The following is a 22,646-nucleotide window of genomic DNA, read 5'->3' as shown; positions in this document are numbered from 1 at the left end:
GAATGACTTAAATGCTCTTGTTCTCCATCTGATTTCCAGCTTTCTAGGATGAGTAAACCACAGGTATATTGCTGTTCAAAACATATTTTGGAAGTTTTGTGTGTATACACATGTGTGTATGTAACTATATGTATGTACAGACATGTACTTACGCTTCCTTAATGTTTGAAATGTTTGAAATGTAGAGCCTTTTGGTTTTGTTTTATCTTTGTATTGAGGTAACATTACAGTATAACATTATTTATTTGCAATAGCACAGCGGGTAGGGCATTTGCCTTGCACATGGCCAACCCGGTTTTGATTCCTCCATCCCTCTTGGAAAGCCTGGTAAGCTACCAAGAGTATCCCGCCCGCACTCCAGAGCCTGGAAAGCTCCTCGTGGCATATTCGATATGCCAAACATGGTAACAAGAAGTCTCACAATGGAGATGTTACTGACGCCCACTCTAGCAAATCGATGAACAATGGGAAGACAATGCTATAGTGCTATGCATCATTAAAATGAACATTTGCATGAACTACATTGTTCACAGCTTTAATTCTCCAGGACATTGACCCTATTTACTTGACGGGTTTTACATATCTTATATGACACTCCTTCCCTTATCAAGTTGTATTTTATTATTTTTTTGTATTATTATTGGTCAGTTATTTTCCCTTTGTAAGTATTTTAAAACATCTTTGCTTCATTGTGATGTCCATAGTATCAACATAACTTTACAATTATCATTAATTCATTCATTTATAGTTTTACTTGTTGACATTTTGATAGTTTTTGCTCGATGTAAAGAAAATCAGACAACAACAGCATCAACATGTAGGGTGAGTTGAGAGAGAAGAAATGAATGTGGAGGCAGATATTAGGAATCTGAATCAGGGTTGGGACACAGCTTAAAGGGAGACTCTGAGTTCAATCCCTGACACAGGCTGGCTTCTGAACATGATGGGGTTCAGCCTTACAGGTCCCAGAGAACCCCGGTCAAAGTACTGAATCATCAGACTCAACTCTGGTTGGGCATTGATGGCAGTGAACTTGGCTCTTTTCACTCCCCAGCACTGTTGCAGGTGCCCCTTATGAGAAAAATCTCTCTGTACCACGGCCGTGATATGGAGGAGGAATGGGAGGCTCCGAGTCTGCAGAGATCTGACAATCATTTCAGTTTCGATGAGAAGCTATGGCAGCAAGGCAGGTTGTCAGTGTGACTCTTAACGGAAGTCATTCTTGTCACCTTCAGATAGGACTGTCAACTTCTCCCCTGATCCAGGCTATTTCTTTTCCTTTTTAAATTTGGCCAACCCTCGTGATCAATCCTCCTACTTCCCTACCTACATTTTCCTTCAATCCCCTCTCCAACTAATCTTTATGCACAGTAATTATAGATACTGCTATATTTGCAATGGTTTAATTTGGATTTTAATCTTTACTCAAAACTAATCATCCTACCTCAGAGTTTAGAACTTATTCTTAGCATTTGCTTTAATAAACTAAAAAGTGATTAAACTGTATGTTGGGCAGAAATCACATTCAAAGATATTAAGCTAAACCCTAGGTGAGAAATTACTACTCAAGCAAAAGAGATGAGTCTTGTTTTGGAGAACTTGTGCATAGCCTTGAGAGCTTAGAAGCTGGAGAACACTTATTATCATTTCAATGTATTGTTAACAGGGAAACTTTGAATTTGTTCATAAACAAAGGGACGATATGACAAAGATATAGGTATTGAAAAACAATGACAGTTGATAATAGCACTATAACACTGTCCTTGACAATATCAACATTATCGACATTGCTAATAAGCAATAAAAATAAATCATTGAGGGCCTGTTCTAGGGGCAAGTTTAAGGGGTGGTTGGGGAAATTGGAGACAATGGTGGACGGAAGGTGTAATGGTGGTGGGATTGGTGTTGGAAAATTGAATACTATAACACATCATGATGGATAGCTTTGTAAACCACAATGTTTATAATAAAGGGAAATTTGCATGTCTATATGTAGGCTTTATCTATTCCATGTAAACTCCAAAATATATTAACATAGAACTGGCTTAAAAGTGTTATTAATGGGACCAGAGCGATAGTACAATGAGTAGGGTGTTGCCTTAAAGGTGGCTGACTAGGGTTCAATCCCCAGTATCCCATATGGACCTCCAAGCATCTCCAGGAGTAATTCCTGAGCACAGAATAAGGAGTAACCCCTGTGCATTGCTGGGTGTGAATCAAAAAGCAAAATAAAATAAAATAAAATAAAAGTGTTATTAATGACAGGTGAGATATGGTGGTTATTGTCATGGCTAGATCCAAGAATAAAATGAAATTTAATGTAATATACTTTAGATTCCAGAGTTGAAAATGTATCTGTGTAAATTAGAATAGGCAATTTTTAATATTGCATTACATGGTTTTAATTTTCTTATTTACACAGATAATAAAATAATATAGTAAATAATTAAAATAAATTAAAAATAAAATACTAATCACTTATTGATACTTATTGATTTATTTTCTGATTATTCTATTTGCCAGTTCTTAAATTTTTGTTGGAATAAGCAATATATGATAAATTTATTATGTGCCAAAGGGGGCAGGTTGGTACTGAAAGTGAAACTGGGGGTATTGTTGAAGGAAAGGTCACATTGGTGGTGTTGAAACAGTAGATGTTCAAAACAACTGTATAATGAACGACTTTGTAAATCACAGTGTTTTCAACAAAATAAAAAAACAAAACAAAACAAAACCAGTGGCAAGATGATACTGTTGTCATGTGAATGTTCTTGGGAATGTAAATAAACCATGGAGAAAGAAACTCTGGTAGGCTATTGAAGGAGACAGTTTTTTATGAATGGAATAGAGGAAAAACGCTGTGTGAAGAAGAAAAGGAGCTGATAAGTGCTGGGTCTGGGAGGTCTTATTAGCGTCAGTGATACAGGAGACAACACAGAGGATGCTAAAGAGACAAAGGACAGAGCTAAGGCTTAGAGAGGCTGTAAGTAATTAGAAAAGTCGCTTGGAGTATGTGATGGAAAATTAACCAAGCATGACTACTAGGACTGTAGGGTGGCCACAAGGTCCTTGATAAGATTGGACAGCACAGATTTATAGTTAACACTGCTGTTTGACCCCGCAGTGTTCAGCGGGCAGAGAGCAATCAGAGAGCTGGGAGCACAACTTAAGTCTTGAGGTCACTAGGTCAGAAATAATAAGGAGAAAAGAATGCAGAAGTCTGGAGCAGCAGAGACTGTGAAAAGAATTGGTTGTCATCCTGGATTCTGAGTGACACGATGAATGAAATGATGCTCTGGTTAATATATGATGAGAAAATGAAGGTCTTGAGACTGGAAATTATAAACATGTGAAAAATTGATATTGAAACTTGGAGAAAGCTGGATAAAGATTGTCTCTATGTAAAGTAGTCATAGTTTTCCTGGGTGAGATCAGATCTCTTATTTTTTTCCCTCCACTATCATAGAAAAACTATGGAATTATTTGGTGCATACAGGTGAGAAGACAATAAAATCTGAAGCATTTCTTCCCCTCCCCCCACCATAAACTGAAAGTCTTAGTTAAATCATGTGTGAAAAGAGGTTGAAAAAAATGCCTCAGGGACATGAGGATTATATGAGATAAAATAGTGCAGTACCTGCAGGAAATAATACATTTACTAAAATTTCTGGTTTATTAATTTTATTTTTGGTTCATGAGATTAAGTACTGAGCTGGAACGACAGCACAGTGGTAGGGCGTTTGCTTTGCATGAGTCCAACCTGGGTTCGATTCCTCCGCCCCTCTCGGGGAGCCTGGCAAGCTACCAAGAGTATCGTGCCCGCATGGCAAAGCCTGGCAAGCTCCCCTGATATACTCAATATGCCAAAAACAGTAACAAGTCTCACAATGGAGACGTTACTGGTGCCTGCTCAAGCAAATCAATGAACAAAGAGAGGACAGTGCTGCAGTGAGATTAAGTACTATTGCTACAACTATTAATTTGTTACTTATGTCATTGCTTTAAGCACACTGGAACTAAGAATAATGATTTAGTGACTGGCGAATAGTTTGGTAAGCTGCTTGAAGGAAATGCTTTCAGGCCAAGATTTATAAATTCTGACCTCATATTCATCAATTAGCTATTATTTGTATCTCCAGGTAAGTCATGTTGTAGGTATGTCATATTTAAACAATAGTTTGTCGAAGGAGTATATTTAAATTTCTGAGTAGTAAGTTTGGAATTGAGTTCAGGTGTAGAATTTATGTTAGATGGTCTTGAACAAAGTTTTAGTCCTGATTTTATCATCTGTAAAATCTTACATGCTGAGCCTGGCAAGCTCCCTGTGACGTATTAGATATGCCAAACACAGTAACAACAAAGTCTCCAATGGAGATGTTACTGGGCCCGCTCGAGCAAATCGATAATCAACGGGAGGGCCTTTACTTACTTACTTACTTACTTACTATAACATTTAAATAAGGCAATATATGAGCAAATATTGCAAAGTATATAGCTATCCCAAAAGAAGATATCACTCAATATATGTTATTAATGAATCAACAAAAATTTCTTCTAGCAAAATGTGCCATGAATAGAATGCTTTATAAAACAAACTCATATTTTTCATACTTGCATTTCAGTTTCCACAACTCTACTATTTTACTCGACATGACTTTGACGTATAGAAGAATGCATTGTTTTTCCATCTGTGTCATTAATAAAATTTTTTTCTGCTGAGATACAATAATTTTCCTTAGTCAAGTTTAAAGATCTACTCTAGTTCTTTATCTTTCCTGATGTTTTATTATGTTGCTGACTAATCACCACTCTTTTTGAAATTTCTCTCTTTTTGATAAATGTGACTGCTCTTTTATTACTGCCTCTAAAGTTGGGAAAAGTGAAATCAGAAGGCATATAAAGTTATTACAGGGACTGGGATTGTTTCTACTTAAGAGGAGAAGCCAAAATATTAGGATTCTAAGTTTAGGGATATGACAAAAATGGGAACAATGACAATGTATAGTTGAGATACGATGGTAAGGGATATAGTGAAAAGAAAAATATATAGTTAAACATGCTTAAGTTCATAGCGAAGACTTTTAAAATTCAAAGTGGTACCCACTGTATTATCTCTTCAGCCTTCCCACAGATTAATTTTTAACTCGATCTCAATTTTGTTAACATTTCCCCTTTACTTATGTTGGGAGTTTTGCATTTGATCCTTGGATTTTTCCTTTCAACACTTACTCCCCTCAGGAGGGAATCAAGGCTCATAAGCTCAAGCACTGGTCATAGAGTTAGGGTTTTGAAGAGTCACATCCAGAACCAACCTTTGCTTTTTCAGCCTCAAGAAACTTTACCCAGTTCTGTCATTTTAATCGTCAGGTATCTCCAGTGGGACATTTGAAAACTCCTACACATTTCTACCTTTAAAGCAACATTTTAATTTTTATTTTATTAATTTTATTTTGTTATTGGGCAACACCCAGTAGTGCTCAGGACTTACTCCTGACTCTCTGCTTAGAGATCGCTCCTGGTGGTGACTCAGAATCATCTGTGGCGTTGGGGATTAAACCCAAGTTGAGCACATAAAAGGTAAGTGCCTAAACCCCTGTACTTTCTCTCTGACATCTTTGAGATGTAACTATTCCATTCTCTTGCCTTGATTTTATTTTTGAACTTCCCATGTATTTCAAAATCTATATCCAAATTGTCATTCATATGCCATATTTTTCTCTTTCAGTATTTTAAACATATTTTTTTCTTTTCAGGTCCACATTTTTCATTTTCAATTTTTTCTTATCTCTCCAAAGTTTTGCATGGTCACAGGAACATTAACTTTTTTTTAAGACTTTGCTCCTCCAAAACCATTTCCAAATAACAGTTATTCAAACTGTCTGAAAAGATGACCACACTTCAATGTTTCTACCATTAATCAAATCAAATCTAAAAGTGACTTCACCTGGTTTACACATGACCTTCCCTAGTTTAGATTTACCTAAGAATTCTGCCTTATTTCCCATTAATCTCTGGCATACAGATGTACAGATACAACAGAGTACAGAATGTACCAGCTAAAAAATTAAAAATTTGGGGGCACAATACATTATTGCTGTGCTAAGATCTTAATGAAAATTCTTCTCAATGAATGGAAGTTCAAGAATTATGGGTTCTTAACCTCAGTTAAATCAGAAATATTATCCTGTTCAACTTGAAGTGAAAAATGCTGCAAAATAATGCTGTGATTTTTAAGAGTACTATGAGAATTAGAATTCGAGTTCTGCTTATCTATATCTGTAATATTGATATAAACATCTATGTATTCAAATTCCTCATCAATAGAGTAAGAAAATAGCAGTTTCTGCTTTCTAGGACTATTTATAATGATTTTATTGATAAAAGTGATCAATACAGTTGAATCACATTTTATTTTCCGGAACTAATGTTAAGATGGATATTTCTTCATCTTGTTGCATTCTGGAGAGACCTGTTTCTGGATAGCCCTCATATATAATTTCATACCCATGATACTCAGTTCTTAATAGCTCCTCATCTAAATAAAAACTATCCCAATCTTACACCTTTAATGAAACAGCCAATAGATATCTTTCCCCACATCATTCTATCCATCTCTTGAGGGGCTTTTGGTGACTAAATTCTGTACCACACATATATTTAGTCTTATATATGTAGCTCATATATGTAATCTCATATATATATATAATTTCACCCATACAAGGTCTGGTATTATAAGACGATAAAATTCTATTTTATACTTTTAGGGAAGCACATTATTTGATAAGAAGAATAAGCATGATAAAAGAATAGTTTAAATGATGAGGTTGTTGAAAAGTCAAGGTTGAACACAAGGCAGGAATGGGCCAGAATGCTGTATGGTATTTAATGTCTTTATTAAGCATACATGGAGATAAAAGTGATAGAGATTAGTAAAATGATTTGGCAATTCTCAGAATTTGTTGCTAACTACCAGTGTTTTATGTGTCGGGAAAATTCACTTAAACTGAGAATGAGAAATGTATAAACTTACACATATCATTCATTCTTCAATTTGCATTTGAGGAACTAGATGAAATATACTCATTTTATATTTTACCTGAGCATCAGAAGAAGTCAAGAAAACTGATGTGCATTAGAAAGGAGAAGTAACTTTTATTTCATAAGTAGAGGAAACTGAGAGTATTTATTATTCATAATAACCTGCTGGTTCCAGAAACTCATTAATACAGACCCAGCATACATTTTTTTCAGGGAGGAACACAACCAGCTGTGTTTTTATCTAGTCCTGGCTCAGAGCTTGGAGGGTTGTTACCAGTGGTACTTGGGAAAACACAGCATAAAGCAAAAAGGTCTTATAAACATGACTTCTAAGATGTCCTTAACAGAACTGAAAACATAAAAATTTCCATTCTGATATCATGGATATCTTAAAAAGAGTGTTAGTATCTTAAAAAATATTCCACTCGAATTATAATTATTGCACAAAGAAGATATTTTCTTTTTAAGAATCTTAGAATTGTTCATTTTGAATCTGTGTTCTTCTTCACATCTAAAGATGAGTGACAGTTCTTCATACACAAGTGACTTTTAAAGTGTTTTGTTCTTTCAAAGGAATGTTTTTCAACTTGAGAAGGCTGCTAGATAGCATGACTTCCTCAGTTTAATTTCATGCCCTAATTTGTCACTACTGACTTGGTCAAAACCTCAGACCATCTGCACAGAGCTACTGGGAATGATCAACAACAAAAGTGACAAAGCAATGTCCCTGTCTCCAAACTTAACCCTGGAACCAACCCAAACTTGCAATGAACAGCTGTACTGTCTTGCTATAGGATATCATACTGATGGAAAGCTGTGAGGGAAGACAGTTGTCACCTTTCCATGTCAATAATGTCAATAATTAAATTTAAATAGAACTGGCCTCTTGGAATTCATAGTTATTTGGGCTGTGTGACCTGCACTGAAATGGACTGAGATTTTATTTGAAGTGTTGCTCTTCTGGTCCTCATCAGCTCTCCTGATGTCATTTCCCTGCATACCAGGAATTTGCATCCTGAAAGGAATGCACCATTGCCATGTGTTCTCTCTGGGAACTTTCTGGAAGTCATCCTGACTTTGTGAAGCATATTAGATATTTTACCTGTTTGTATTATTATATATGTTCCCAAGAATCCTAGCTTAGAACATTCTCAACAATAGGATAGGTCAATCCTTGTTAGTTTTGAGATCTAACAAATTATTCATATTTGCTAAGTCAAGAGGGATCAAAGTGTTTTGGGATAATTGTTCCTCTGTTAACCATCACTTTATTCTTGGAGAGTTCCGAGCACACTTCACTTCAGGGTAAAGCAACAGTTCTTAACCTAAAGCATTTACTTTTCCAGATCCTACCTTATAATTTTGGCACATATAGATAAATAAATAGACAACATGTGTGGAGTAATCACCCCAATTTAATAATTTTATCTATATTTTCACAGACATCCTTCTTGTTTCTATTGAAATCTTAGTATCTTTTGCAAATATAACAAAATTAAGCTAGAAATGGGGCTGGAGCGATAGCACAGCAGGTTGGGCATTTGCCTTGCACGTGGGCGACTGGGGTTTGATTCCCAGCATCCCGTATGATCCCCCGAGCACCACTAGGAGTAATTTCTGAGTGCAGAAGTAACCCCTGTGCATACTGGGTGTGATCCAAAAAGAAAAAAGAAAAAACAATTATGCTAGAAATAATTCTGATAATCTGTTTTTAAGATTATTAGGAATATTCTTTATTAGATTCCTGCATTGAGATGTTTAAATCCTCAAAAACTCATCTGAACTAAAACTTCCTTTCATTTTTATTCATCTATTCATCTTACCTAAATGAGCATTATATCAGAGTAAATTTAAGTTGCCATGAATAATAAAGTAAAGGTAAAGTAAAGTAAAGGCCCTCCCGTTGATCATCGATTTGCTCGAGCGGGCCCAGTAACGTCTCCATTGGAGACTTTGTTGTTACTGTGTCTGGCATATCGAATACTCTCGGTAACTTGCCGGGCTCTCCGAGAGGGGCGGAGGAATCGAACTCGGGTCGGCCATGTTGGCCGCTTGTAAGGCGAACACCCTACCCGCTGTGCTATCGCTCCAGCTCCATGAATAATAATCACAGATAATCAAGCAGGTAACCAAGACTAATTGAACTTTAAAAAAAATGCTTCCAAAATTTCTCTAATGGACAAGTAAAGGTTGTGGCAAAATACTGATAAGTTTCAAAAATTCTATCCACTTCAAGTGAGTTTTCAGTATTCACATATTCATTCACTAGTTCACTTAATCATTCTCTCAATAAATTATTTTTTGCATATGTACTATGTGCAAAATTATACGAATTTTTTGCTTTGATAAATATAAAGATTAATCTGGGTCTTCCTTTTTCTTTTTCTTTTTTTTAATGTAGGAGTATTGCTATTTATTCAGCCACTGATTAGGCTGATTAAATTGTGCCTGAACTCCAACTTACTTTTTTTTTAAATTTTTTTATAATTTTATTTTTTGAATCACTGTGAGAGCAGTTACAGAGCTTTCGGGTTTAAGTCTTGGTCATAAAATGAAACACTGATACCTTCCCCAGTGCCCATTATCCACCACCAAAATCCCCAGTATCCCCCCATCCCACACTCTCCCCCTACCTGTGGGGCAGATGATTTCCAAATTATTCTCTCTATACTTTGATTACATTCAACATTTCAACACCACACACACCATTATTATTTGGGATTTTACTCCAACACTCAGATCTGCCGAAAAGGCAACAGTAGACAATTTGTTTTCTATTGTTGGTTATGAATAACGTATGATGTCGCGTGGCTGCAGTAGTGGCAGTGTGATTTTGAAATTCCGAAATTTTAACAGTTAAATCTGGAGGGATTCCTTGCCAAAACCTATTGGGTTCTGAGATTTGTTCCTGAGTCTCTGGGATCATTTCTAAAAAAAGCTGCTGGGTATCAAGATTTGTTTCTGAGTCTCTGGGATCATGGCTGTTAAGCAGCTTGATCAGGAGCCAAAGAGGCCGTTTGTGGGTGGCCACTCGGGGTCTCCTTGGGACACGGAGTAAAGGGCCGGCTCCATCCCCATCCCATGAGGCTCCACGTGCCTCGTCACTGCTGGCCCAAACTTGACTGTCCAGTGTCCTCTGGAGGATGACAGTCACTAGGCCACCAGGGGGTACAGGCCAAGGCACAAAACCTATTCCCACCTGGGGTGACCCAGCACCGGTAGCCTACTGTAGGGACTGGATGCATTTCTGCCAAAAGCCATTGGGTTTCGAGATTTGTTTCTGAGTCTCTGGGATCATGGCTGTTAAGCAGTTCAATCAGGAACCAGAGAGGCCATGCCTCCAAATTATATAGCTGAGCCCGAGGTGGTTTGTGGGTGTGTCTCCCACATACCTAACTTTTGGCCGTTTACTTTCTTGGTAAAGTTTGCCCCAAGTTTTTTGGGTCTGGCCAAAGGCACAGAAGCCATTTTGGGGTATCTGGAAGTCTGAAGGCGCCATGAGGCTGTTGATGCACTCGCCTCACAGGTATAGACTGATCTTCTGGTGGCACCATACCCCCTGGGTCTTTATTTTTCGATAAGATTATACTACTATAGTTTATACATTAAACAATTACATTATATAAAATTCAAGTTAAAATCGGGTTTGTGCTATAATGAATGTTGTGACATGCTAGTAAGCAAAAGATAATTTGTAGACTGGGATGGATCAGGGTGGTTCAATTTTATTGGAAGATGTGTTGTTATAGAAAGATCAATATAAATGTTTTCTCAGAGAGATTAGAAGGAAAAAGAAGACAATATGGTAATAAAGTCAAATTTAATAAGAACACAGAATAGTATATTAGTTATGAGAATAGAAGAAAGAATAGAAGAAATAATATAAAAGTAAAGTTTCTGAAGTGTAATGATCAATTTGGGTGATTGGATGGTGGATGAGCTTCGAGAGGTTTGGAGTAAACAACAAACTAAACTGACTTTAAAATTTTAATTAAAGAAGCTCCAGAGTGCCCAGGGAATATATCTGTCTCTGTGATCAGGAGTGACCCTGGTGGTTCTGGTATGGAATCTGGGTCAGTTATACCAGAGAATCTATGGATAGGACCTCTGAGTAATTCTCTGTAATCACCGGTGCCACTCAGAAACCATATATTCCTAATTTAATTTTTAACTTAGTTACTCTGTATGGGAACAGTCATTTTGAGCAGTGGAAGTAGTGTTACATGTAAAGCAGATATTTCAACTTACATTCATATTTGAAAGACACTTTTCTAAATAGGACTGAATTGCCAATGAAATACACATTTCCAGCTAGTAAATAAAAATGTATAGCTAATAATTTGATTTCTAATTCCTTTTTACTAATTCTTATTTTTCCTAGTAGATAGAGAAATTCTTATACACCCTGATTAACTGCATCAATAGCTTCTCAGTGACAGGCAGAAAGTAAAATTTTATGGAACCAAATTAAAATGTTTTGTAAAAATAAAATCATAAAGCTTTCATTCAGAATCCCAAAGAAAAATAAATTTCTTTTAAGCAAAAAATGAAGGTATTTTTTCCTGATAGGTTGTTTCATTCTACAAAATCTTTATCATAGACAGACGATAGATTGTGTGTGTGTATGGGGGCGGGGGGTTGGCCACACTTGACAATGCTCAAGGGATATTTCTATCTCTGTGATTAGGAGTGATCTGTGGTGTGGTGGGCGGGAAGAACTACATGTGGTGCTGGGGATTTAAATCTGGGTCATATGCCTTCAATGCAAGTGCCTTCTCTCCCATACCATCCCTCTGGCCCTATATTTTTTCATTAGCAATTTAGCTGAGGATATAATTCTATTAAATTATATGAATAAAGTATTTGAAGGAAATCTATCAAGATCTAAATAGTGATATATGGCCAATTAAGTTCGAATAATAATTTTCTCTATGTTTAACCTTCTTTTTAATACCCAAAGTAGTATATTAATCATTTTAAAATAAATGAAAATACAAAGATTTAAAAATACCTTTTCAGTTTTACTTATTTTCCCCGATTTTCTAGCAAGCTAACACACATATTAATGGATTCGATATTTGTAAAACAAAAAAATTTGTAACAGCACTATTACTATAGGAAAATATAAACATCGGTCCTGTTTTCTTTCTGTACATTTTCAATAGCACAGTGGTAGGGCGTTTGCCTTGCACGCAGCCAACATGGGCGACCCAAGTTCGATTCCTCCGCCCCTCTCGGAGAGCCCAGCAAACTGCCGAGAGTATCTCGCCCGCACGGCAGAGACTGGCAAGCTCCCCGTGACGTATTCGATATGCCAAACACAGTAACAACAAAGTCTCCAATGGAGACGTTACTGGGCCCGCTCGAGCAAATCCATGAACAACAGGAGGACCGTGACTATGTAACTAAAGTGTATTTTAATATAAACACAAAATTATAAGTACTAAATCCAAGCTTCTAGTCTATATCAACATACTTATTGGAAAAATGAAAGTGTGATGAATAGTTTGCTTCCCATATGCATCAATACAAGGAATATTTTGTCTTATGTCCACTGTAAGCAAATAAGCATGCTATTTTATATAAGCATGCATTTGTATTTTCTTTAGCTTTTGATTTTCACTGTCACTGTCCTCCCGTTGTTCATTGATTTGCTTGAGCAGTAACATCTCCATTGTCACACTAGTTACTGTGTTTGGCATATTCAATACATCACAAGTAGCTTGCCAGGCTTTGCCATGTGGGCGAGATACTCTCGGTAGCTTGCCGGGCTCTCTGAAAGGGGCGGAGGAATCGAACTCAGGTCGGCCATGTGTGCAAGGCAAATGCCCTGCCTGCTGTGCTATCGCTTTGAAACAGTATAAACAAAAATTTATATAATTTCTCTTCATACTTTATATGGCTGTTTCATTAAAGATGCATGTTGGATGTAATCATTTCAGGAATTTTTCGCCACTGTCTTTACTTTTTTATTATGTGTATGAAGCAATTATCTTCATTTGTGTATAAAAACAAAAAGCATGTGAAAGTAAGTAACTTCAATATGGAGTTCAACAAAAGGTAAAGTAGAACCTTTTCTGTTCTCTTCCATAAAGTATAAAAGTAAAATATACTAGTAAAATGCAATTTGAAAATTAAAAAACTCACATGTGCTGCACTTGGTGCAAGATAAAAATCAAGAGAAGGTCCTGTCATGACTAGTTCCTAGTTTCAATTTTTTCCTTAATTTTTTTTTTGGGTCACACCCGGCATTGTGCAGGGCTTACTCCTGGCTCTGCACTCAGGAATGACTCCTGGTGGTGCTCAGGTGACCGTATGGGATGCTGGGAATCAAACCCAGGTCAGCCGTGTGCAAGAAAAGCTCCCTTCCCGCTGTGCTATTGTTCCAGCCCCCTCCTAGTTTCTTTAGTTTTGAAAATTTGCAGTTGGTATATTATGTGAAATAATATTCCTCCTCTTTTTTGGCATCAGTGGGAAATATATCTTTTTTTTTTGAAATACAGAGGAAGAGAAAACATAAAATTCTGGCCATGATCCCTAGAAACCTTATGGCTATTACTCTAATAAAATCAGCCCCTGATTTTCAAATCATATTTTGAAGCACTATACTTATGTGGCTATTTTCTTAGGAGGGCTGGAGCAATAGCACAGTGGGTAGGACGTTTGTCTTGCATGCGACACACCGGGGTTTGATTCCTCTGTCCCTCTCGGAGAGCCCGGCAAGCTACTGAGAATATCCCGCCTGCATGGCAGAGCCTGGCAAGCTCTCTGTGGCATATTTGATATGCCAAAACAGTAATAAGTCTCACAACGGAGATGTTACTGGGCCCACTGGATCAAATTGATGAACAACGGGAGGACAGTGTTACAGTGCTATTTTCTTAGGAAGTCCATAGTGAATATATATTACTAATACTTTCACTCTGATTTTATACAACAAGCATTTAACCTGAGTATAATTATAATAGTTTTAACTGTTATAGGTTACTTACATCTGATATAAACAAAAGAAAATCTTACTTTGATATGATTGAATCACAAAAATGGTGGATTTCCTGATTTCCAGGTATTACCCTTAATGTATCACTGTCACTGAATCACTGTTGTCCCATTGTTCTATGATTCGCTCAAACGGGCACTAGTACTATCTCCATTAGTCCCTGTCGTATGCTAGTGTAGCCTGATGGCTTACTGGGGGCTCTACCCTTAATGACATTTGACAAAATAGAGAAATAAGGCTAAATGGATAAGATGGTTGCCCTGCCTGTAGTCAAGCTCTGTTGGGTTCCTGTCACTGTCACTGTCACTGTCCTCCTGTTGTTCATTGATTTGCTCGAGCGGGCCCAGTATGCTGCATATATATATATGATCTCTGGAGCACTGCCAGGAGTTATCTCTGGCACAGAGCCAGGAGTATATCCTAAATATAGTCAAGTGTGCCCCTCCCCGACACACACAATAAATTTATCCCCAAACTTTCCCCACTAAAAAAGCCAAAACAAAAAAATATAGAAAGAAATCAGTAGCAAATGGGCCAAAGAAGTCTGTGTTGCTGCAGAGTATAATTTTGATAAATATACTTAAAATTAATCTACTTGCTCACTTGTTGGGACTGGAGTGATAGCATAGCGGTAGGGCATTTGCCTTGCACGCAGCCAGCCCGGCCGGCCAGGTTTGATTCCTCCACCCCTCTCAGAGAGCCTGGCAAGCTACCAAGAGTATTCAATATGCCAAACACAGTAACAAGAAGTGTCACAATGGAGACATTACTGGGCCCGCTCGAGCTCGAGCTCACTTTTTGCTGCAATTATGAGCAGGTAGCAAACGCTAAATATACCCAGGAACTTTACATCTATGGAGTGTAAAATTTAGTTTGAGATGTTTCCCAAGGAATATTGGAGGACATGACTATGAGAGAAAGTGGAAAATCAGAACAAGTCACTTTTTTTTTGGAACAAGTGAATTTTTAACAGTGGCATCGATTTATGGTTGTGCTTTGTTGCATGAATGCCATGTCTGGGAAAGGGGAGGGGCATGCAGAAAGGGGAGGCTCTGTTTTCTGGATTCTTATGAGACTCCTTGTAAGCAAGTTGAAGACAATTTTATCACCATCTTTTCATTTCTCTACAAATAACAAATTACAATGGAGCTCATGCACTATAGCACTGTCTTCCCGTTGGTCATTGATTTGCTTGAGAGGGCCCAGTAACATCTCCATCGTGTGACTTGTTGTTACTGTGTTTTGGCATATCAAATACGTCATATGTAGCTTGCCAGGCTTTGCCGTGTGGGCGAGATACTCTTGATAGCTTGCCAGGCTCTCCACGAGGGGTAGAGGAATCGAACTTGGGTTGGCTGTGCAAGGCAAACGCCCTACCCGTTGTGCTATCGGAGCTCATGCAAAATGATAAAATATATGTAAGCCAGGACTTTTGATACATTTTGATTTCATACAAAATCGGTAGGTTATTATAGTGATACATTTGGACTGGACTAAAATAAAAAGTAAAAGATAGCCAATGATGATATAATGTTAGAAATAATCCTTGCAAGAGAAGTTGAAATAATAAAAATAATTTAAAAGAATGTGTAAGTTCTATGAGTCACAATGGAAAATTAAGCTGTTACACAAATGATTGATCTTGAGCAATTTAGCAGGAAGATGTGCAATTTGCCAGTGTTTATTTCTTTGACAATTCTTTTTTCACAAATAGTGTTTTGGGAGTTTGGGATTTGGATAAACAATCCCTCTAAGCAATTATATTGTAATGGTCTAGTATCAGGATAAGACTTAATCCTGTCCTCTGACAATCCTTAACTCTCAGTGAAAGTGTCTTGCCTTGGGGCATGTTTATTTCATGCAGGTAAACGAAGATGTTATATTCTATATTAAAATGTCCTTTTCATTCAGGACTCATAGAAGGAACTATGTTTATTCTCAGGAAAATATATATTCATCTGAGTACTTCATTTGCTTTCTTGTAGACTGTTCTCTTTTTGCTTTGGTCACTTGGTCTATGAAAAATAAATGTATTATGAAAATATAGTAAATAAACAGTTTTAATGTGATTTTAGTATGTTTCAATTTCCAGGTATTTTGATTATTTTAATTTGCATTTTTTATTTTCTACTGTGTTTGTATGGGCAAACACATATGCATCATATGAAGACATATTTGTGATATATATGCACATACCTATGTATATCACATGTGTGTACATATGTATATATGTAGTATGTCAAAAATTAAAAATAAAACCATCAAATACCTGATTCCTCCAGTTTTGTTTTGCTCACACAGCCTGGCTTGCATCAAGCATCTATTCTTTTGTTCCATTAGAGCATAAACCACTCAGTTCACAAGTGCCATTTTCTCATCCGTGTTTTCTACCTCAGTGATTCTCAAACTTTAAAAGCATCAGATTCACAAAGGCCAGTTAAAATCTACTTGACTGGATCCCACATCCAGTTTATGATTCAATACTTCTGGGTTGGGTCTAATATTTCTAATGTATGTAAGTTGCAATTCAATTTATGGCTCTACTGTTCAAGAATTATATCTTGAGAGCTCTACATTTTGGCATTTTTTTATAGTATCATCTGAAAGTTAATTGCAATTTGATGAAATATTGTAGGTTTAATTTAAGAGGAAATTTGTTAGAAACAACTAAACGTTCTATTTCCAGCAATAATACATTAAGTGTGAGCACTGTTCCAAATGGCTTTGGGAACCAAGAGGAAATGATTTATATCATTAGCCTACTCACAGACTCCATTCTAATGTGTCCAGAATATAGATGTGCCAAGTGCATCTCCCGTCTGAAGTATGGATCATTAAAAATATGTATCTTCTGGAAATCCTTCTATTCACTCAATATTGGACTGTGATCTTAGCTCTTGCTTCTCATTAGAGTCATCTGGAATGCTTTAAAATATTTGCTCACATTCTAAGATGTCATTTTCAGGGGGTTAAAAATGGAGTACTAGCAGAAACTTTTTCCTTTTTAGTTTTTGGGCCATACTTAGTAATGCTCAGAGGTTATTCTTGGTTCTGCACTCAGAAATTTCTCCTGGTGCCTGGTGGTGCTCGGGGGACCATATAGGATGCTGGAGAGAGAACCTGGGTCAGCCACATGCAAGTCGAGCACCCTATCCAATGACTGTCTCTTTGGCCTTAACTTTTTTGTGTTTTAGAACTGCCTTTGAGTTTAATATACAGCTGAGATTGAGAACCCCAGGTAGGGTAATCTTCTGGTCCTTCTAACTTTTTTTTAAAGTTCACTGTATCACTGTCATCCTGTTGTTCATCGATTTCCTTGAGCAGGCACCAGTAATGTCTTCATTCGTCCTAGCTCTGAGATTTTAGCAAGTGCCATATTAGGGGCTCTTTCAGGGTCAGGGAATGAGACCCATCATTGTTACTGGGTTTTGGCATACTGAATATGCCATGGGGAGCTTGCCAGACTCTGTCGCGCGGGCAGGATTCTCTCAGTAGCCTGCTGTATTCTCTGAAAGTGAGAACTAGACAATAAGAGATTGCAAATGTGGTTACAAAGAAACTTTGTAAGTCTGTAACTATACCTCACAGTTAATCATTTAAAATTTAAAAAAAAGATTCACCATGAGATACAGTTACAGACTTACAGACATTCGTGCTGCATTTCAGTCATACAATGATCGAGTACTCATCTCTCCACCAGTGCCCATTCTCCATGACCAATGATCCCAGTATCCCTCCCATCACCTCCACCCCACTCTGCCTCCATGGCAGGGCATTCCCTTTTGTTCTCTCTCTACTTTTGGGTGTCGAGGTTTGCAATATAGGTATTGAGTGGCCATCATGTTTGGTCTAGTCTACTTTCAGCTCACATCTCCCATCCCTTTACTTGGTGGTCCCTTCTCTATCTGAGCTGCCTTTTCCCCCAGCATAAATGCCAGAACTTTGTTTTTGTTTTTGAGCCACACATGACTTGCTCAGGACTTACTCCTAGCTTTGAGCTCAGGGATCACTCCTGGTGGGCTTGGGGTATCATATAAGGTCCTGGGAATAGAATGCAGGTCAGCCACATGCAAGGCAAGTGCTTTATTGACTATACAATCGCTCTAGTCCCTTTATTGACAGAATTTTGAGATTTTGAAATGCTGATTGGAGATAGAATGTCTTTGAAATATTTTACCATTTTGAATTTAAACAATTTAATGGTGTGCACAACATATATTTGATTTGAGTAGATACTTTTCCTTATTCTCTTTTCATTTACTCTATAGATGCTATTTTATAGTACGGAAAAACATTTTAACTTGATTATACATTAGAGACTCACAAACTAGATTCGATCAAGGAGTCATAACAAAAGGGTTTTTGAATTTAATGTAAGGCTCAAAAGGGTCAAACAAGAACAGAATAATGCAAGATATAGAGAAAACAGATCCATGGAACCCTCATTAATCTATTTGTTACTTTTTGAATGCCCTTGAGGGAAAGAAGAAAATTTTAATATAATGTGAAATATTGAATCTATCTCCAAGTAATTTACCAAATACAGGGACTGTATTATGGCCTCTTCAGCTCTGTATAAAACTAGGAGTGAATGAAAGTAAATTGTTAAACTCCTGGAATCTTCCTGGGAACTGACAGAGGTGGATAGGAGAATACTGCGTTGAACTGAAGACAGTTCAAGCATTATGAACAAAAGATAAGTCACTATGGCTATTCCACAGGCATCTTAATTTCTAAACGAAATTAGACACTGGCATTTAAATTTATCTAAGGAAGATTGCAGAAGTTTTGAAATGAATGCGTAACTACTCTGCAATGTATCAGGAATATGAAAACTTAAATATGATAATTAGAAATGGAGGAAATGTACAAGCTATGAATAAATTTTCAGATATAAATGCATAACAGTTGCAACAAATGCTGCACATAACATTCATCAGTTTATATACACAGAGTTCATTCTATATTTGCAAAAATATATATGGAAACTGAATTTAACTTGTGCATAATGATTTTAAAATAAACTTGTGCGACAAAAGAGAGAAAGCATTTTATGCTTTTATTTTTTTAAAATTTGAGATAGAATAGAAATTACATGTTGCCAAGCAGATAGGTTCATTAAGTATATAACCTGAACACATACTGTTTTTTTAAAAGTGTATTAATTAATATTCCTTATCATTACCCATTAGTTTGGCTAGGGATTTAATAGACATTTATATTTACAAAGAAAGATAAATATAGCAAAGAATAAACAGTTTTATAAAATGAAAATACTGATGAGTAAAATCTATGGAACCCTCGTTAATATATTTTTGCTTAAAATTTTCTGATGTCGGAAAATTCTTCATTGATAGTCAAATGTGTTTTAAGGTGGTTTTATAAGTTGGAAAATGTTTATTTTCTTTTCTACAAAGACAATTTGTTAAATAGTTGTCCTGCAGAATACATTCTATTACCAAGAATCAGTGATCTGTGTAGTCAAATAGGAAGGCAATTAATCAGCCCACTTGGGTTTGGTCATATAAGATAATTTGCAAGTCAAGATAATAAGTATTATTGATGATACTCAGTCATTCCTGGAGAGATTATCTCCTAAATTGAGAACAACTATAAGAAGAAAATACCTGCTAAGATCGTCTTCAAATACTTATAAATAACAAACAAAATGGTCATTTATACAAGACTTTCAAACTACTCTTCCTGTAAATTTCATATCTGTGTGTATGCATACATACAAAAATTACTGTCGTAAATCATTGTTTTTGTTCATTCACAGCACATACACTGAGCTTAATTCTGATAGATGGTGCGAAATCATGTTAAACGTTTATAACATTAAACTGTTATAAGTGTTTTTCCTATCTCTGTTGGAAATACTCTCTCAGTGAAGTAGCATATTTATATCTCAAACTTTTACTGAGGACAGCACCAAATAAAATCGTTCTTATCCAGGAAAGAAATTAGTTGTTAAACATTGCATAAAACTAGAAACACAAACATTTATTTGCACTGTGTTTACTTTTCCTATTTTTTAAATCATGTAAGCGATGAGAGGACCACTGATACCTTTTCCAAGTTTGACAACTCAAGTAGAGGAAGAACAAGAAAGGAAAGTGATTTTTTATGACTCATGTGGAGTAATCCCAAGAAATCCATGTCCTGTACGTTAATAACAGTGTTCATACGAGTATTTCCTACCAAATTAGCTTTTATTAAAACGAACCACATGGGGTCCAGAGGGATAGTTCCAGAGTAAGATGGTGGCCTCATAGGCGGTTGTTCCACATTTGATTCCCTCATTTAGTCCCTGGACCATTGCCTGTAGGGGTCACTGAACACGCAATCTTGAGTCCTGCCAGGTATGTCCTCAAAATCACAAAAATTAAGTTGAAAAAATAATGAAATGAACTGAAGAAATATGTTTTGTTGTTGGTTGTTTTGTTTTGGGGCCTCCTGAGCAATGCTTGGGTTTATTCTTGGCTTTGTGCTCAGGAATCACTCCTAGTTTGCTCAGGAGATCATATGGGATGCCGAGCAAAGAACTGATGTTGGCTGCATAGCCAGGAATTGTCCTACCCATTGTACTATTGCTCCAGTCTCAGAGATACGTTATTAATTTCTATGCAATCAGCAAAACAAAGCAAGGAACAGAATATTTTTGTTAACTTTTTAATCGTAAGAATCTGTTACCTTTAAAATTAAATTCTCATTAGATCACTCAGTTGAGAATTTTCATTTCCTGCATTCTGCAGCCACATTTATTCAGTTTTGAATCTCAGTAGAAGTTCCGGGAATGTTTTTTCTTTCTGGCTATGGTTAGTACTCTCAGACTGAGAAAAAAATACACAGAATTTCACACTAAATTTACGGTTTAGATAAGTATATATACTTTTTAGTTTGAATAGATCCCAAGGAAAAAATATTCGTTGTTTATCTTAAATTAAAACTTTACTGGATGCTTGACCCTGCAATCAACCTGCATACATAGGCCAGCAAAAGGAATCTTACAATTTATAGATCTATATTTTTCCATGTCTATCATTCCCTTTTATAGTTCCATTGCAAATATAAACATACTTATTTGCATTGCCATGGCAATCCTACTCATGTCTTTAGTTCAACTCTTTTCTACTTTCTGAGGCATTTTAATACAGTATTCTCAGTTTTCAGGAACAGCTTCACTGTTTTTCAAGGGTTCTCTAAATTTTAAAAGAAATAATTAGAGAAATGGTCCCCTAAATTCATTTCTTGGTCCACTGACTACATTTTCTTCCCTTCTAATATGCCTGAGCGTCCATCTTCTTTTTAGCCATTCTGTTCCTTTCATTTCCCTATCGATTTATTTCCCTCTTATATGGATTTATTTCTCTCTTATAGTATCTTTGGGCTGGAGTAATAGCACAGAGGGTAAGGCATTTGCCTTGCACGCGACTGACCAGTTTTCAATTCCTCCACCCCTCTCGGAGAGCCCGGCAAGCTACCGAGAGTATCCCGCCCGCACGGCAGAGCCTGGCAAGCTCCCCGTGGCGTATTCGATATGCCAAAAACAGTAACAACAAGTCTCACAATAGACACATTACTGGTGCCTGCTGAAGCAAATTGATGAACAATGGGAGGAGAGTGCTACAGTGCTATAGCATCTTTACAGGTTGCTATTGCACAAGGTCTTTCATTTTCTGTTCATAGGTATTCCACAGTTCACAATCACTCCCTCTATGCTTGAGATTTCCTCATACAGTTATGTTTAATGACTCATCTTTCAAATCTTCCTAAAATAAACATCACATATGTTTATTTTAATTCCAAAATATTCGTAAAAAACATATATGCCCTCCATTTACTCTTTGTTTGTTTGTTTTTAGTTATTTATTTTTTACAAAGCTTTTCATAATTGGATTTCAGTCATACAGTGCTCTAACACCCATCCCTCCACCAGTGTACGTTTCCCAGCACCAGTGTCCCCAGTTTCCCTCCCTAAACTCTCCACCTCCAACCTCCTGCCTGCCTCTATGGCAGGCACTTTTCTTTTCTCTCTCTCTCTCTCTCTCTCTCTCTCTCTCTCTCTCTCTCTCTCTCTCTTTCTCTCTCTCTCTCTCTCCCACCTGCCCTCCCCACCGTGTTTGGGCACTGTGGTTTGCAATATTGATACTGAAAGGTTATCTACAATGTCCCTTACCTACTTTTAACCCTCAGCTCTTGTCCAGCGTGATCATTCCAGCTATTATTGTTAAAGTGGTCTCTTCTCTCTCTTACCTACCCTCAGCTCCACGCACCTTTATGGTTAGTTCCAACTATTGATCTGTCTTCCTAACCCCTGTTTTCCCTGGTCATGGATATTATTCTTCTACGACACTGAAACTAAAGATATCTTCAAAGAAGAAATGCCCCTGAACAAGCAAGTGGAACCAGAGATAAACAAATGGGACTATCTTAAACTAAGAACCTTCTGCACCTCAAAAGAAACAGTGAGCAAGATACAAAGACAGCCTATGGAATGGGAAAGGATATTCACCTAATACCCTTCTGATAAGGGGTTAATATCAAGGGTATACAAGACTCGGGTTGAATTCTACAAGAAGAAAACATCCAATCCCATCAGAAAAAT

The 22,646-nt window shown here is 36.8% G+C and overlaps 1 protein-coding gene across 2 annotated transcripts in view; it reads right to left on the bottom strand.

Moving 5' to 3' along the window:
- Nucleotides 1-22,646, bottom strand: part of MARCHF1 (membrane associated ring-CH-type finger 1) — a 637,376-nt gene that overhangs the window by 79,050 nt on the left and 535,680 nt on the right. The window lies entirely within an intron of this gene.

The sequence above is a fragment of the Sorex fumeus genome, unplaced genomic scaffold (assembly GCF_029834395.1).
Source record: "Sorex fumeus unplaced genomic scaffold, SorFum_2.1 ptg000039l, whole genome shotgun sequence".
NCBI classification, from domain to species: domain Eukaryota; kingdom Metazoa; phylum Chordata; class Mammalia; order Eulipotyphla; family Soricidae; genus Sorex; species Sorex fumeus.
The sequence above is the reverse complement of the archived record's forward strand: the minus strand, read 5'-3'. Positions and strand labels throughout refer to the sequence as shown.